Source organism: Pseudorca crassidens, chromosome 7, assembly GCF_039906515.1.
Source record: "Pseudorca crassidens isolate mPseCra1 chromosome 7, mPseCra1.hap1, whole genome shotgun sequence".
Classification (NCBI taxonomy): domain Eukaryota; kingdom Metazoa; phylum Chordata; class Mammalia; order Artiodactyla; family Delphinidae; genus Pseudorca; species Pseudorca crassidens.
This window is the reverse complement of record NC_090302.1, coordinates 75715596-75732174: the sequence shown is the minus strand read 5'-3', so window position 1 is coordinate 75732174 and position 16579 is coordinate 75715596. Positions and strand designations below refer to the sequence as shown.

Here is a 16579-nt window from a genome sequence, read left to right as displayed (position 1 = left end):
TTCTGCAGAGAAGAGCTTGCCCCCCAATTAATGAGCACATGCAAACTCTTAAGTCTTCTACATCTGCCAGATGAGTGCAAATGTGGATAATTAGGCCTGACCTTGAGCAGCCTATGTGGTTCACCCAGTTACAGATGTTGCAGCCAGTTGTCCTGGGCTTTGATTAAATTTGGTATAAAACCAGCAAGAACCATTATGTGTCAGAAATAACTGATAGTTTTGCAAGGAATCTTGCTGAATGTGTGTGAATATTGAATTCCTCTTTGGGAGATTATAAGTTCAATTGGACATATCCCTATACAAGAGGTTCTTTGAAAGCTGTGTCCATTAGAGCTGAAAGTAACAGATATGTATGTGTGTGCTGTGAAAGTATAAATCAATCTTTTTTAAAATAAAATAAGCATTTGTTGAGCTCTTTATATGCTTTTAGCCCTAAGCTAGGTACTAAGGGTGAGTGCTAAAATATAAAATTAACTCCCTTTAAGGAATTTCTAATTAAGTATAGTGGTGAAGACGAGTACATATAAATATTTAGATATAAAGAAATGATCAATTATTAATTCCTATGTCTTTAAACATAGATTAAGAAAAGTAAAAAGAGCTCCCATTTAGGATTTGTTATTGACAGAAAAGATTTCATGGGAGTGCAGCTTGATATGGACTTTTAATGATAGACAGTATTTGAAGAGGCAGAATTCAGAGTTAATATTGACATATTATTCATGAGGAACCAAGGATAATAATACTCAAATGATCTGCAATCCAGCCTCAAAATGCTAGTTACCAAAAAAGCAAAGAAAATCTATTTCCTGACCTAGGATACATTTGAAATGGCCAAGGAAAAGAGGAATAAATCACCAAACATAGTGTATGGTATTATACACTATAGATTATATTAATGTAAATTAAGTTGTAATTCAAACGTTAACCTTACCTCCAGAAAACTGGACAAATGTTAGCATCGTCTGTAATTTTTCATATTAGTCAGTAAATCCTCTTCATTAACAATGGTCGAGTGGTTAATGCCTCTTATCCAGAGAATTATTGATTCTACGGCTGACTTCCTGTCTAATGACAACATACTCCAACTAATATACGGAGAAAACAGTTCCAAGGGCTTCCCTGGTGGCGCAGTGGTTGAGAGTCCGCCTGCCGATGCAGGGGACACGGGTTCGTGCCCCGGTCCAGGAAGATCCCACATGCCGCGGAGCGGCTGGGCCCGTGAGCCATGGCCGCTGAGCCTGCGTGACCGGAGCCTGTGCTCCGCAGCAGGAGAGGCCACAACAGTGAGAGGCCCGCGTCCCACAAAAAAAAAAAACACACAAAAAAACAAAAAAAACAGTTCCGTTGGTTCCACATGTGGCCTTTTCAGTGACGTTAATATGGATCCACCCATCAGCTTCACATGCCCGTTACAGGAAGTCTGTCAGTTTGCTTTTGCACTGCCTCTTATTTAGACAAGATCCATTTTAGAAAGCGATGCTTCAGCCAAGGCTCCATTTACTTAGTTAACACGCCCTCACCAAATGTTCATTTATTACAAAAAGAGAAAGCAAAGCAAAAACCAACTGGAAATCTACCACTTTAGCCCATTAGCGTCATCTTCCCTCCTTGCCTTCTAATGCTCATCCATATGTACATATAACGTGTCCACAGTATTAATCCAAGTTTATTCTTGTTCACTTTACATTATATCATCAGACTCTATCCTAAGGAGAACGTACTATATAGCACAGGGAACCCTACTCAGTGCTCTGTGGTGACCTAAATGGGAAGGAAATCTAAAAAAGAGTGGACATTTGTAGACATATAACTGATTCACTTTGCTGTACAGCAGAAACTAACACAACGCTGTAAATCAACTATACTTCAATTTAAAAAATTAAAAAAAACAAAACTCTATCCTAGTTGCTACAAGAGCTTCTATAATGACTAGTTTTCTGGCTGCACTGATTGCTCCCTTCTCTATTTTTCCAAAGCATGCTATTCTCACCTCTATTTTAACATTTACCATGTTGTATAACTTACGTGGTTTTTTTGTTGCTGTTGTTTGCTTCTTTTCCCTGTGTACTAGACTATTTCCACCAAGAGACAGTTTCTTTTGCCTCTGCTGTAGTGATTTGCACAGGGTATGGCACAGAGATTCAAGAAATAATTGTTAAATAAATTAACGATGGTGCATACATTACTTTGAGCCTTATGTCATAATTTATGTAACCGCTGTTTCTATGATTGAAATGCTATCTTATTTTTTTCACTTATATATAGCCCCTCTTGGAATGAGTACTCAAATTTTAGAAAATATAAGGATTTGAGACAGTGTATGAAGCTGACAGTGTTGTCAGTAATAGGTTAGGGCAAAAGACTGGAAAGGCGTTTTCAATCAAAATTCATCAAATTGATGGTGAGTTACTGAGGTTCACAGCCAACTGCATTATTATCACCTTTGCAAGTAACTTGAAAGAAGCAGTAAAGCAATATAAATCAATCTGAATACCCAGGGTGGGAATTTCCCATAATCAAGGTGTGGGTTTAGCTGGAGAAAGCAGTGAAAATGAGTATGGATTTGATGACAGCTGGAACCTTGTGGAAATCAAGAGGCAGGTGAAAGAAGATGGGGAACAGGGACACGTTTTTGAAATGGAAGACAGCTCAGCTGACTCATGGAAGGCATTGAAACACATAATATTTTAATATGATGGTCCATTCCCCACAAAATAATGCAAATACATAACGGGATTTCCTACTACATAAAGAAAATCATATTCCTCAATTTTTGTCTTCAGAAATGCTCTACCTCCGTAGGCATCCTGTAAAGTGGGAAAGACAGCTAGTCTGCCAAATGTGAAGTTACATAGTCGCTGTGTTATGGCCAGCGATGTTGTTACTCATCATCAACATTTGAGTTGTGTTCCTGTGTGTTCAAAGTTGCCCTTCACGTTGTCTGCTCCTCCCTTTTTGTCTGTATTCTTTTCATGGGCAACCAACTCCAGTGTTCTAAAAATAAGAATGTTTCTACACCTGGCTTCTGCCCAGCCTTGAGAGAATGGCACTAATTATAGTTCCCAGAGAAGAGGAGCCCAAGTGAAGCTCTCAGCTATCTTTGTGTTATCATCTGAGCACAGATCTTGAGGGCTTATGGGGGTAACCTTCGAGGTCACCTACTCCATTTGCTTGTTCTCAGGTAAAAAGACCGAAACCACAAGTGAATCATCCCAGAGAGGAAAAATTAGCCTCTCTCTTAGCTCTACAGAGAAAGCAGTAGACACCACCAGTAACGCAGTACACAGAAATTCTTCCACTTGTTTATCTTGCTTCACCAAATTCCATATGTAACGGCGTGAGTTCCTTACTATAAGTACTTTGAGAAAGAAGAACAGAGCTTAGAGGAATCATTAGGATTTGTATTATTTTTCCTTGATTTTTGATTCATTGATGGCTCTTCTGTGTAGTGTGAAGTTTACCTGCTATGGTCCTGACCTGCTCAAATGTACTTAGTGGGAAGTAGGCAGGAAAGGATTCTTGCCCCTTGGAAAGTGACTCTCTTTACCGGTGGTCCTGAACTTCTTGGCTTCTTCAGCAGAGCAAAGTCAGTTCTCTGTTTTTAGGTACGGTGGAAAGAACGGATGCCAGGTAGCAGTTAGTGTGTGATATTTATTTCCATGGCACGAACGTCTTATTCCTACAGAGAGCAAAGCATTTGATGCCTCTTGGTCAGAGGTGATGAAGTGTATCAAAATGGTTAAGCACACAGACTCTGTGTCAGACAGATTTGAGTTTTAATTGTTGAATTGCTATTTTTGTAAGTCAAGAATAGTAGAATATTAGCAATTTCATAAGATTCAGTCTAATAACTAGACAGTGTATATCATCAGTAAAAGTGGGAGAAAGCATGTACTATTTGCTAAATGAAAGTTATCAAAAATTCATTCAAAGGAAAGACTACTTAATACATGCTGGAGCAACAGGGGTGGACTTATATAGAAATGGGGCTTAATTGAAGCCTCTAAAGCTGGGGCTCCTCTTCATTCTTTATTTCTCTTCTTCTCTTGCATCCTAATGAGCTTTCCTAACTTTGCTAGCAATGTAGAAGCAAGAGGAGAATACAGTCAGTAATATCATAATAACTTTGTATGGTGTATGATGTATCAAAATATTGGATCACTATATTGGACTCCTAAAACTAATAAGTCAACTATACTTCAATAAAAGGAAAAAGAAGCAATAGGGGGAAAACAATAGATTTGAAGTCATAAAACTTGGGTTCAAATCCTGGCTCTACCACTTTCTTGAATGAAGTTGGTCAAGTGATTTTACCTTTTCAGGTCTCTCTTTCCTCATCTGGCCTGTATGAGAAAAATGTCAGTCTTGTTGGGTGAGAACTAAATGAGACAGTATGTATGAAAGAGTGCAGGACAGTGTTTGACCCACAGTTATCTGTGTTCTTTTGTTCTGGTCATGGGGCTTTGGTTCCAGTAGCACATAGTGACAGTACAATTGCCACATGAATGATAATAATGATGGCTTTCTGGCCACATCTGCCCAAAGCATTTCATGGCTGCCCAAAGCATGTCTGCCCAAAGCATTTCGTCCCCCAGTGCTTGCCAGAACCTTCCCTTCATGGTGTAGTTTCTTCTGTAGTTCCCATATACACACACACACACACACACAGTTCAATAGGTCATTTAATAAGTACTTACTGCAAACACACTGTATACTTTGAGGACGATGCAATGGATAAGATAGAGTCCCCACCTGAATGGAGCTTATATTTCCACTGGGAAACTAAACAATCAAAAATGAATAAATAAACATATAATACAGTTCCAGGGAGTGACAGAAGCTTTGAACAACAACAAATCAGGATGAGAGGAAAGGATGACAGATGGACCCTTGATCAGAATCCGGAACTTAGTGAAGGAGCAAATCAGGCAAAGATCCAGGAAAGAGTTTTCCAGGCAGAAGGAAGAGAGATTGCGAATGTCTCAAGATGGGAATGATCTGGTGACATTCAAAAATATCAATAAAGTTAGTGTAGCTGGAGATGAGGGAATAGAGGAAGAGGACAGAAAAAAATGACAATATAAACCTTGTAAACCTGGCTTTAAAAACAAGAGTTTCTTGTGTGGACTTGGAAACAGCGAGGGTGAAGAGTGGGGTAAGGGTGACCTGATTGCTCTGGGTGTTGAGTGGAAATTAGGAAGGCCAGCGTGTGAGCGCCTATAGAGGAAGGAGGTGGAGGGGCGACTGCGTTCATCTAGGCAAGAGATAATTACAGCTTGAACTAGGGTGGCAGTGGTGGAAACAGTGAGAAGTAGTTCGTGTCTCAGTCTTTACCTTTTGAAGATAGAGTAATCAGTCCCATTGCTGATGAATTGGGTGAGGGGCATGTAGGAGAGAGGAATCAAGGATAGCTCTTGATTTTTGCCTTGAGCAGTCGGATGCTTGGGGGTGCCATTTACGGAGACGGGAGGAGTCAGGGAGAAGCAAGTCTCCAGGGAGGTCAGTTGGGGTGTTTTTTTGGGGGGAGGGGTGGTGGTTGATATTCCAAGAGTCATAGATGAAGCTGGGCCCCTCATTCTATAAGTGGAACTTTATAAGTCCACATGATTTTATGGACTCTTTCCAAGGCTATGGTCTGAGCAACAGATAGTATCATTCACGCATAAAGCCAGGGGTCGCTTCACATATGATCCCACTTCTCCCATAACCAAATGACTTTTTTTGGCATTCAACGTAAATAATTTCAAATCGAATATCTTGTTTACTTAATATAACAGCAATCTAAAGCTATTATATCAGCTGTTCAGGGCATGGTACTTTCCATGCTGATGTTGAAAATCTAATTCATACTTAAACCAATTATTTTTTAAAAAAGAGAAACTTCCCTGACTGTAGACATACTCCACCCCCTTGAAAGTGTTTAGCATTCCGATTCAAAATCAAAAACTGCTTATTAAGAAGATCTGATAGGGCTTCCCTGGTGGCGCAGTGGTTGAGAGTCCGCCTGCCTATGCAGGGGACACGGGTTCGTGCCCCGGTCCGGGAAGATCCCACATGCCGTGGAGCGGCTGGGCCCGTGAGCCATGGCCGCTGAGCCTGCGCGTCCGGAGCCTGTACTCCGCAACGGGAGAGGCCACAACAGTGAGAGGCCCGCGTACCAAGAAAAAGAAGATCTGATATAATAGATACTTGGCTCAGTGTAAAAATCATCTCATTTTTATCCTAATATATATGCTTTCAGGTGGGTTTTTGAACTCCATTATATTGAGTAGGAGACTGAAATGTAGGAAAGTTAATAATTACCTCAGGCTCACAAAACAAGTTGGTCATTAGTGAGATTTCGTGAAAAAGTGGGAATTACTACTTCTCACCCTCATCCCATAGAAAACAGCCCCCAAAGCAGGTCTTCCTGACTCTGAGTTGAGAAGACCTACAGGGAGGCTTCTTTCATGCCACTTATCCTTTTAGATGGTGGGAGAACATTCCAAAAAGAAAAGAAAAACAGTGCCACACGTTTTTCTACCTTTATACATATCTCTCCATCCTCTAGCTCCTTTCACCATAGTCTTAAAAATCATCACATCACATATTGCCTTTAAAACCATGTATTTTAGAATATATAGTTCTACATCATCTGGAGAATGGTTTCAGAGACTTTGGGGAGAACATGCTCAAGGGAGAAACTGGGGGTATTCTAACTTTTTATGTTGGATGCATACTGTGAATTGTATGCCTGATGCCTTGCTATGGATCTGCTAATTTTTTTAAAGAGAGACATAGTTTTATTTATTTGTTTGTTTGTTTATCCAGCCTTATTGAGGTATAATCGGTATACAAAAAACTTCACATGATTAACGTATACAGTTTAGTGAGTTAGGACACGATTAACGTATACATGTACACTTGTGTTACCCTCACACAATCCAAGTAATAAACACTTCCATCACCTCCAAAAGTTTTCTTCTGTCCTTTTGTTCTTTTGTTTGTTTTTTTGTGGTAAGAACACTTAACATGAGATCTACCCTCTTAACATATTTTTAAGTACAGAACAACGTATTGTTGCATGTAGGCACTATTTTGTGCAGCAGATCTCTGGAACCCACTCATCCTGCCTAACTGTAAATTGTGAAATATTATTTTGACTAACTAAAATTTCACACATTCACATCAAAGCAAACCCAGAGCCAAAAAGAAGTAGAGAAAAAATAGATACATGTGTATACATGATGCACATAGCTGATGTGTTATGACACCCATCTTGAGGCATGAGAATCCACTGATAGACACACCCTTTCTCCTCACTTGGAAAGAAGAATGTCATAACAGTTCTGTTGTCTCATTTCCATGCATTTATATCACACCTAGACTGTCAAACTAAAATAATTCAGAGTCAAGAGACACGTGACCAATTGCTTTTTTTAAACAGAAGTGCTCACTTTAGATTAGCCTCTCCCCCCAAAACACCATTGTTTACAGCTTTTATCTCATCATTCAATACCCCATTCTCTTCTCCTCCCCAACATCTACTGTGATAATTACATCTTAAGCAGATCATTAAAACTCTGTAAGTCTTTCCCCATTTGTAAAATGGGAATGCTATGAATACCACCACGTATGGTGTCATAAGGACTTTAAAAAGTAATAGAGGATGAATATAAACTAGTAACACCATTCTCCTCACCCCACTCTGCTTCTCGAATGTAAACATTTAGAGCAAGAGTTAGCTATGATGTCTAATTTAGAGCTAGAAGCACAGACAATGGATTAACTATGATGCTGACTTTGTCAGTGTCCTATAGTGGATTTCCATTTCCTTAGCCCAGAAAAGCAGGGTGCTCTTTTTTTTTTAATTGAGGTATAATTGATGTACAGTGTAATATGTTTCAGGTGTACAACAGTGATTCACAATTTTTAAAGGTTATTCCATTTATAGTTATTATAAAATATTGGCTATATTCCTTGTGTTATACAATACATCTTTGTAGCTTACATAGAGAACAGACTACTGGTTACCAGTGGGGAAAGGGAAGGGGGGCCTAACAAGGATAGGGGATTAAGAGGTACAAACTATTATGTGTAAAATAAACTGTGCTCTTTCTATATTCCTCTCAGACCTTAAGCCAGAGCCCAAGCGCAGGCCTAGTGACTGTTAGTTTCAACCACCAGGTGGCATTGAGGAAATGATGTGTTTCCCTTCTGCTCAGAGCTTTGAAGGAAGTTTTTTTTTTTAACATCTTTATTGGAGTATAATTGCTTTACAGTGGTGTGTTAGTTTCTGCTTTATAACAAAGTGAATCAGTTATACATATACATATATCCCCATGTCTCTTCCCTCTTGCATCTCCCTCCCTCCCACCCCTCTAGGTGGTCACAAACCACCGAGCTGATCTCCCTGTGCTATGCGGCTGCTTCCCACTAGCTATCTATTTTACGTTTGGTAGTGTATATATGTCCATGCCTCTCTCTCACTTTGTCCTAGCTTACGCTTCCCCCTCCCCATATCCTCAAGTCCATTCTCTAGTAGGTCTGTGTCTTTATTCCCGTCTTACCCCTAGGTTCTTCATGACCATTTTTTTTTCCTTAGATTCCATATGTATGTGTTAGCATGCGGTATTTGTTTTTCTCTTTCTGACTTACTTCACTCTGTATGACAGACTCTAGGCCCATCCACCTCACTACAAATATCTCAATTTTGTTTCTTTTTATGGCTGAGTAATATTCCATTGTATCTATGTGCCACATCTTCTTTATCCATTCATCTGTCAATGGACACTTAGGTGGCTTCCATGTCCTGGCTATTGTAAATAGAGCTGCAATGAACATTTTGGTACATGACTCTTTTTGAATTATGGTTTTCTCAGGGTATATGCCCAGTAGTGGGATAAAATAAATAAATGAAGGAAGTTTTGAAGTAGGAACGTATGTACTTAGCAAGACAAATGTTCCGAAGACTCATTCCATTTCTTGACACCATTTCCCCTGGCCAGATGTGCTACAGCTCATTGTTCACCTATTAAAGCCTAGTTGGTTCTCACATTCAAGATGCATTGGGAAGGTCCACACACAGCCTCCCACTGCTAATAAGATGAAGGCAATGGTTGTTCAGGGCTCGTAAACCTGTGACCCTCATAGATCAATTTCAGAGCAATATTGTGCTTAAATGAACACAGTCGCAGCAACCAGGAATAATTTTAAAACAACTCAAACTAGCATTACTCAATATTATGAAGGGGACAGGAAATCCCCCAGCAATAAATTTTAAAATCCCTTTCCAGGTTCTTCCCAATCCATTGCCACACACAGTACAGCTCTGCTTCTCAAACCAGTGAAAACTCTTACAGCCCTTGTTTTTGCTTCCCCCTGCCTGCTTTTCTATCATTTCCCCACTGTACAGCCCTGGAACTGTCCAAGACTACATCTTGCAGCTGAAGAGAAGGGTAGGTTCTAATGTAGACCTTGCCAGAAATCTCTAGTGGGTAAGCAGAGAAAGCAATCTGGGAAAACTCAAAAATTAATCACTTACAGTTTGTTATAAATTGGATAAAAGCCTTTTGTCAGAGATATAGTTGCAAAAATTATCCAGTCTGTGGCTTAGCTTTTTTAAAACTATTTCTTTCAAAGAGAAATAATTGTTAATCTTGGGCAAAAAAAAAAGTGTTATGGCAATAAAAAGTAAACCCTGGCAGAATGTGAAACGAATCACTTATATCTTGGCATATCGTACCCACACTTAAGAAATGCAACCAACAGTGCTGCAAATTGCAAAAGGAACAATGAGATCCGGTTGCAGAAAACACTGAATTAGAAATCTAAAGTTTCATTCCAATTAATTGTAGAAACTTTAAAAGGTGACTTTACCTCTCTGATTCTTCACTTGCTCCCTTTTATTGATATGGAAACCAAGGCCTTTCTTAGTAAGATGAAAAGACTGACATAAAGTCCCGAGGGTCATCGGGTAAGCAGGAGAGCTCTAGGAAGGCAAGAACCATGTCTTTACGTGCTTTTGTATCTCTGGTACCTACCTGACAGGGCCTGGCACGTGTAAGCACCCAGTGGCTTTTGGATGGATGCGAGACTTGTACCTGGGCTGCTGAATCCAGAGCCAAAGCCCATGGCCTATCCCACTTGGTATCTCACTCCCTCACTGTGCCTCTTTTCTATTAATGTCCCACCCCCTTCAGATGATTGACAAGCACTTCTAGGCCACGCACTAAAGGTACAGAATACCAGTCCTCAACCATGTCATTATTTTAATGGTGAGAATATCTCTAACGTTAACTAGTTTTTTTTTTTTTTTTTTTTTTTTTTTTTTGCGGTACGCGGGCCTCTCACTGCTGTGGCCTCTCCCGTTGCGGAGCACAGGCTCCGGACGCGCAGGCTCAGTGGCCATGGCTCACGGGCCCAGCCGCTCCGCGGCATGTGGGATCTTCCCGGACCGGGGCACGAACCCGTGTCCCCTGCATGGGCAGGCGGACTCTCAACGACTGCGCCACCAGGGAAACCCGTTAACTAGTGTTTTTGAGTTAACATTTAGATGTTAATGTTAACAGAGCCTCTATGCTGCGTGTATTTTTCATAACTAGATGGCACAATTTGTTCCCATTGCTCTAAAATTATTTCCCCATTTTCTCTGAGAAAAAAATGATGTATTCATACCCTTATTGTTAGCATCATGATTTAGGAAGATATCTCAAGGTCACTTGGTTGTATTTAATTAGAAATTACTATTTTAAGTGTTACGTGTTTTTATGTGTCTAGTGTATTATGGGATGGAGTCAGGGCAACAGAGAAGAACAAAGTAGGAAAGACACAGCGTGTGTCGTGTGCTGTATCCACAACTGATTGATGACACGCATGTAGCACTTTGCAGTTTACAAAACGTGCCTATCTTCTGATTAACTCCTCTGAACGATCATGAGACGTTGGTATTATTGTTAACCAGTTTACAGATAGGAGGCTGAGGCTAAGCATCATTTAAGTGACTTGTTCAAGATCACAGAGCTGGGTCTGAGATTCCCAGCTAGGTTCTCTGCTCTCAGAACAAATTTTGAGCCAGGATAGTAGAACAATTAAGGATATATCATCTTTGGCCAGATTGCTTAGTATTAATATCCCAGTGTTGCTACTTATTAGCTGTGTGAGCTAAATAAGGCAAGTCATGTAATGTTTTTGTGCCTTAGTTTGCCATTCTCAAAATGGGAAGAAAAATAGAACTTACCACATTGGGTGTTCAGGGGAATTGCATTCATGCATATAATTTTCTTAGAAAATTTTCTTAGAACCAGCATGTTAGGAAATACTTAATAAGTGTGTGTGTGTGTGTGTGTGTGTGTGTGTGCACGTGTGCGTGTTTTCACTAGACTGAACTGTTTCTCACATTTCTGGAAATCTCTCACACATTAGCTCCTAAAGTACATTTCACTGCCTTTCATCAAAAGAGCTGATTCTTGGCGGCAGCCTGATTATAAATTATGTATAGTGTATTTATGAGGAGATCGTGAGTATGCAGCAGCACATCCATTTGGGAACAGGGTCCCAACGCGTAGAAGATGAACACAGACAAAACCCTGACCTCTAGTGTAATCTTCATTAAGGTGCTTCTCAGATAAAATCCCTGTGCTTCAGGAGCTGATTGCCGCAGTAACCCTGCAGCCCACAGAACATAATGCAAGCTCTAATTTAAGATATCATGCAGGAAGGGAAACTTACAGTTTTCACAGAGTCTGTAGATCAAACACAAGACGAGAACTAAGTGTCTGCCCAGTGTATCAAGCATGGAAGCAGGCAGTGTGGCTTTTGAGTTCTTTCCTAGTCAATTTTATTGATTAAACCTCAAACTCTCTAATGTGGCTCCTGTTGCTTGGATGTCTAAAAGCAGCCTTTGAACAAAGTGAGGAGACTCAATCCAGGCAGTCAGGGAGTAGAAATACCGTTCAAAATACAAGTTGTATCTGCTTTAGAGCCGCTAAAAACCAAGGGACCAAACTGAGTCTCAAAAGGTTTAGGGTCACACGTGCTGAATTCTATCACTTGACTTAGAGGTGCCAGGTTTGATCTGCTGGCCCTTCACTATGCTAGATGCACAGGAGACTCTGCTCTTTGAACCAGGCTGGAGCAGCAGCAGCCCCAGGGCCCTCCTGGGTGGGTTAAGACAGCTCCTAGGCTGCCTGGTTGGGTGCATTTCCTTGTCAGCCTCATCTTTCTCATCATCTTCGTTCAAATCAGGCCATGCTACAAAACTACCCTCATTCTGCCTCTGGGAGACCATATGGGGTTGCAGAAATCACATGAACCTCAGGGTCAGGGAAAACTGGGTCTGTTTGAGTCCATGATTTGCTTTTTATTACCTGTGTGATAAAGGGCAACTCACTTATCCTCTTTCTGCTTCAATATCTTTATCTTTAAATGGAGATAAAACATAGTAATTTACAACGTTGTCAGGAGGATTAAATGAGATTATACATGGGAAAGTATTCAGCACATATCAGGATCAGGTACTTAAATGTCAGTTCAGGGAGAGAGAGGAAGAGAAACAGAAGGCATTTGTATTGACTGACTTTTAGAGAGAGAGAACTTCTAGAAAAGTACAGATGAGTATCTGACTTGTTAATAAAATTTTAACTTGACTGAGATCAATAAAATGCCCCATGTGTTGACTACAAATACACACTCATCAGCAATCCCCAGGAAAATCTATCAGGGTTATTTCCTTTCATTAAAGAGCAATATAAAGAGTGATCAACTCTCCTAATTGACCTGTGGTTTGCTTTCATATGTGACACTTCTGTTCTGCACAGAGGGCACAAATCTTCCAATTACCTTTAGTTCATAATTCATTACATCACATTAGAAGCTAAACATGAACACAGAAAAAGGACCACTTGAGGGGCACTTCTCCTATTGCGTTCTTATCCCCCAAAGCTGCCTGAGCCCCCTCATTGTTGATGTGTGTAAGAGCCAAAGGAATATCTTCACCCACCCCAGGTTGGCCAACCTCTTACATCTGAAATCAAAGCAACTGCCTAGTGGCGTCAAGAGACAGCCCTCTCACTCAGGACCAGAAATGAATAGCACACCAACTAATGAAGAAGGCATTACAGGCCTGATGACACAAGGAGGCCTGGAAAAATGCCAAGGCAAACATCTGTAGTTTCATAAAGATGGTGAAAGGCATGCTTGCTAATCGTCTTGTTGATGGTGGTCAAACGTTGAAGATAGTGACAATACATTCTGTCTTTTGGACTTAGAAGCAAAAGTACTGGATGTCCAGAATCCTGGATGATTATCTGGTACTGGCTATCTTTCTGGAAATCTGAGTGCTTCAGACTTAACCAGCAAAATGGATTATTCATTAGGGAATTTTCTTGCTAGTTCATTGCCAGGGAAGTGAATGAATGAATGAATGAATAAATGACATAGAAAGGTACTGGGCATCCTGCAAGTTTGAGGACATTATAGCCAGAGCTGTGCCTTTCTCTACCTCTGTTTTGGACTGGCTTTATTACTATACATTATTTTTTTTTAACATCTTTATTGGAGTATAATTGCTTTACAATGTTGTGTTAGTTTCTGCTGTATAACAAATACTATACATTATTTCGTTTCTTCTGACTGAACAGCAGTCCTTCCTTTGCACCTTTGTCTCTTAGCATCAAAACGAGATTCTTGCCACCCAGTGAAAGAGAAGCTAAAGCACCCTGAATAGCTAGTGTTGGAAACAGGTACTCAGTACGCTGGGCCCTGTCCCCTTCGTATGTCAACACTGGCTGGAACGGGAACCCAGCTCCCTTAATTAGTGAGAAAGGATGACTACCCAGGTGCAATGAGACTCTTCCTCTTCAGGAACCACACTGGTTTTCTCTGAACGTGTTTTCCTTTATTTGTTAGCCATATGAATATGCAGTTTTGTCAAATGTTCAGTTTTTTGTCTGTGTCTACATTGGGTTGTCTGTCTTTTTTAGTATTGATTTGCAGGAGTTCTTTTTTTTTTAACTTTGTATTCTATATTGGAGCATAGTTGATTAACAATGTTGTGATAGTTTCGGGTGTACAGCAGAGTGATTCACGTAAACATATACGTGTATCTGTTCTTTTTCAAATTCTTTTCCCATTTAGGTTGTTACATAATATTAAGCAGCGTTCCCTGTGCTACACAGTAGGTCCTTGAACAACACTTTTAGAACAACTCTGGTTTTCAATTGGTTCTCATTTACATGAAGGGTTTGGTTTGCTAATTTCTGAGAAAGAGTTGGTTTTAGTATTTCCTTTGTAAGCCTTTGTCCTTTAATATGTGACGGTAGAATTCTTCCACTTATTATGACGGGATATCTTTCATTTTCTTATTGTCCTTAATACCAAAGGATCACAGTGGAATGTTCTTCCAAATTGTCTTGACGTTGCAGAAGGGAGCTGGAGGGGAAGTAAAATGCATCCTTCTGCTTTCCATAAAGATTATGTACTTTATCACACCTCTCTTTTTCTTTTCCATTGAGGTAGGTTACTAGCAGAAAGAGAATAGAAAACGACATAAAACAAAATTCACAAGACAATTTAAAAACTACTTCATTGGTACGATCATTTTAAAATATATATTTACACATGATATTTAATCCTAAAGATCATCCAGTTCAGTTCCTTCAGGACATATATGAAAAACAGACTAAGTGACCTCTCCCAGATAACCGAGTGAAAGGGTGACCCAGGAGTACGTTAACCCTATGTCTTCCCACTTCACTGCATTTCCTTCCCGTGTGTGTTAAACTCACAGGAAACCGAAATAGGACATAAAGATCAATGACTTGAGGGACAGTAAAATGGAAATGAAGATGGCAAATCCTGGCACAAGAGTTCCACTAACCTTGCACTGCTAGTTGATCTGATCCTCTTTCCCGGTGAGCCCACACACACAGCCTTCTCAACCCAGTGCTTCGGGTAGCCATTCCCACGGATTAGATTTGTTACACAATGCGAAGCATATTTCCTATTCTGGGTTTAGCAGTTAAGTGCATGGAGTTTGGAATAGGATTCATCAATGTTCAACTTCCAGTTACACCACTTACCAGCTGTGTGACCCTGAGCAAGTGACTTGACTCCTCTGAGCCTTGAGTTCTGTAAAATAGACGGTAGTTTTCCTTCTGGGGTTGGTAAATGGTGAGTAAAGGGCTTGGCACAGTGCGTGGCATATAGTAAGTACCCTCTCAATCAGTGATATCAATTATTATTCAAAAGAATCCACCACTTTTCTGTATTTTCTACTTTTCAACTTTGAAGCATTGGGTTTATCAAAATGTGTGTGAGGAGAGTTTTATGGAGCTATTCAATGGCATCTCAGGCCTTGTTGCTGGATTCTATATTAAAAATAAGTCTAGGAGAGACTCCATTTAGAAATAAATTCTCGGGCTTCCCTGGTGGCGCAGTGGTTGAGAGTCCGCCTGCCGGTGCAGGGGACACGGGTTCGTGCCCTGGTCCAGGAAGATCCCACATGCCGCGGAGTGGCTGGGCCCGTGAGCCATGGCCGCTGAGCCTGCGCGTCCGGAGTCTGTGCTCTGCAACAGGAGAGGCCACAGCAGTGAGAGGCCCGCGTACCGCAAAAAAAAAAAAGAAAGAAATTCTCCCAGGTAGAACCTGGTTGTCTCTTTTCAGCCACGTTATCAGTGTCCCTCCAAAGTATTGTTGCATTGAATTGCAGTTCAGCTAAAGATCGCTCATTTAGAGGCTAAAGAAGCCTGGCAGGAGTTTAGAATTCAGGATGGAATCAATGTCAAAGCTGAATCTGGAGATGAATTGTTCTTATATCCATCCCATCCCAGAAGCAAAGGGTACAAGAGACAAAAACAATATAAAGTGAGGCCAGGTCGAAAAGGCTCTTTGATGAGATGTCCTTTCCGGAGATGCTATCCAGGAAGAGGGAGCTAAAAGCAGTAGAGCACACACTCGACTGAACCAAAAATGTTTTCATTGATGCCCACTGGGGCTTGTTTGCAGAGCCTGAATCTGGGGCAAACAGCTTGACGCATCTCTTAATGCCTGGTCCCAGCACTTACTTGAGATGTATTTCTTTCCTGTTAAAAACAGTTGCAGTCACTCTTTGGCATGAATTGTTTTCTGGAAAGCATGGTGCCAATGTGAGACTGTTGTACTGGCTGGTGAAATGTTTAGGCTTCCATGTGATTGGGGAGCAGTTCAGATAATCACTTTAAATATTTCACTAACATAGTAGTAATATTTTAAATAAATATTTTAAAAGTATACTGTGATAGAGCTGCTGTTTAACATACCCACACTTTTTTATTTTTAATAAAATTTGTCTCCTGAGGATATGTCATCAAGAGCTCTCCCTAGAATATTATCATTTGTAATAGATGCTTCTGAATAGTTTACTTCTATTTATACTAGTAGCTGGGGAGTCATGGTAACCTGGGGAAGTGCAAAAGCAAAACATATTTTTCTTTTGAGGACATAAGGGTAAGCCACAGTAAAATTGTCGGTTGCCCTTCGAGTTCTCTGCCTCCTGAAGTAACGAATTAGTCACCCAGAGGGGCATGAATATTCCCATCAGGCAAAGCTTCCCCGGTTG

The 16579-nt window shown here is 40.5% G+C and overlaps 1 protein-coding gene across 1 annotated transcript in view; it reads left to right on the top strand.

The window, feature by feature from the left end:
• Positions 1-16579, top strand: part of LINGO2 (leucine rich repeat and Ig domain containing 2) — a 196497-nt gene that overhangs the window by 149129 nt on the left and 30789 nt on the right. The gene's annotated exons all lie outside the window — the stretch shown is intronic.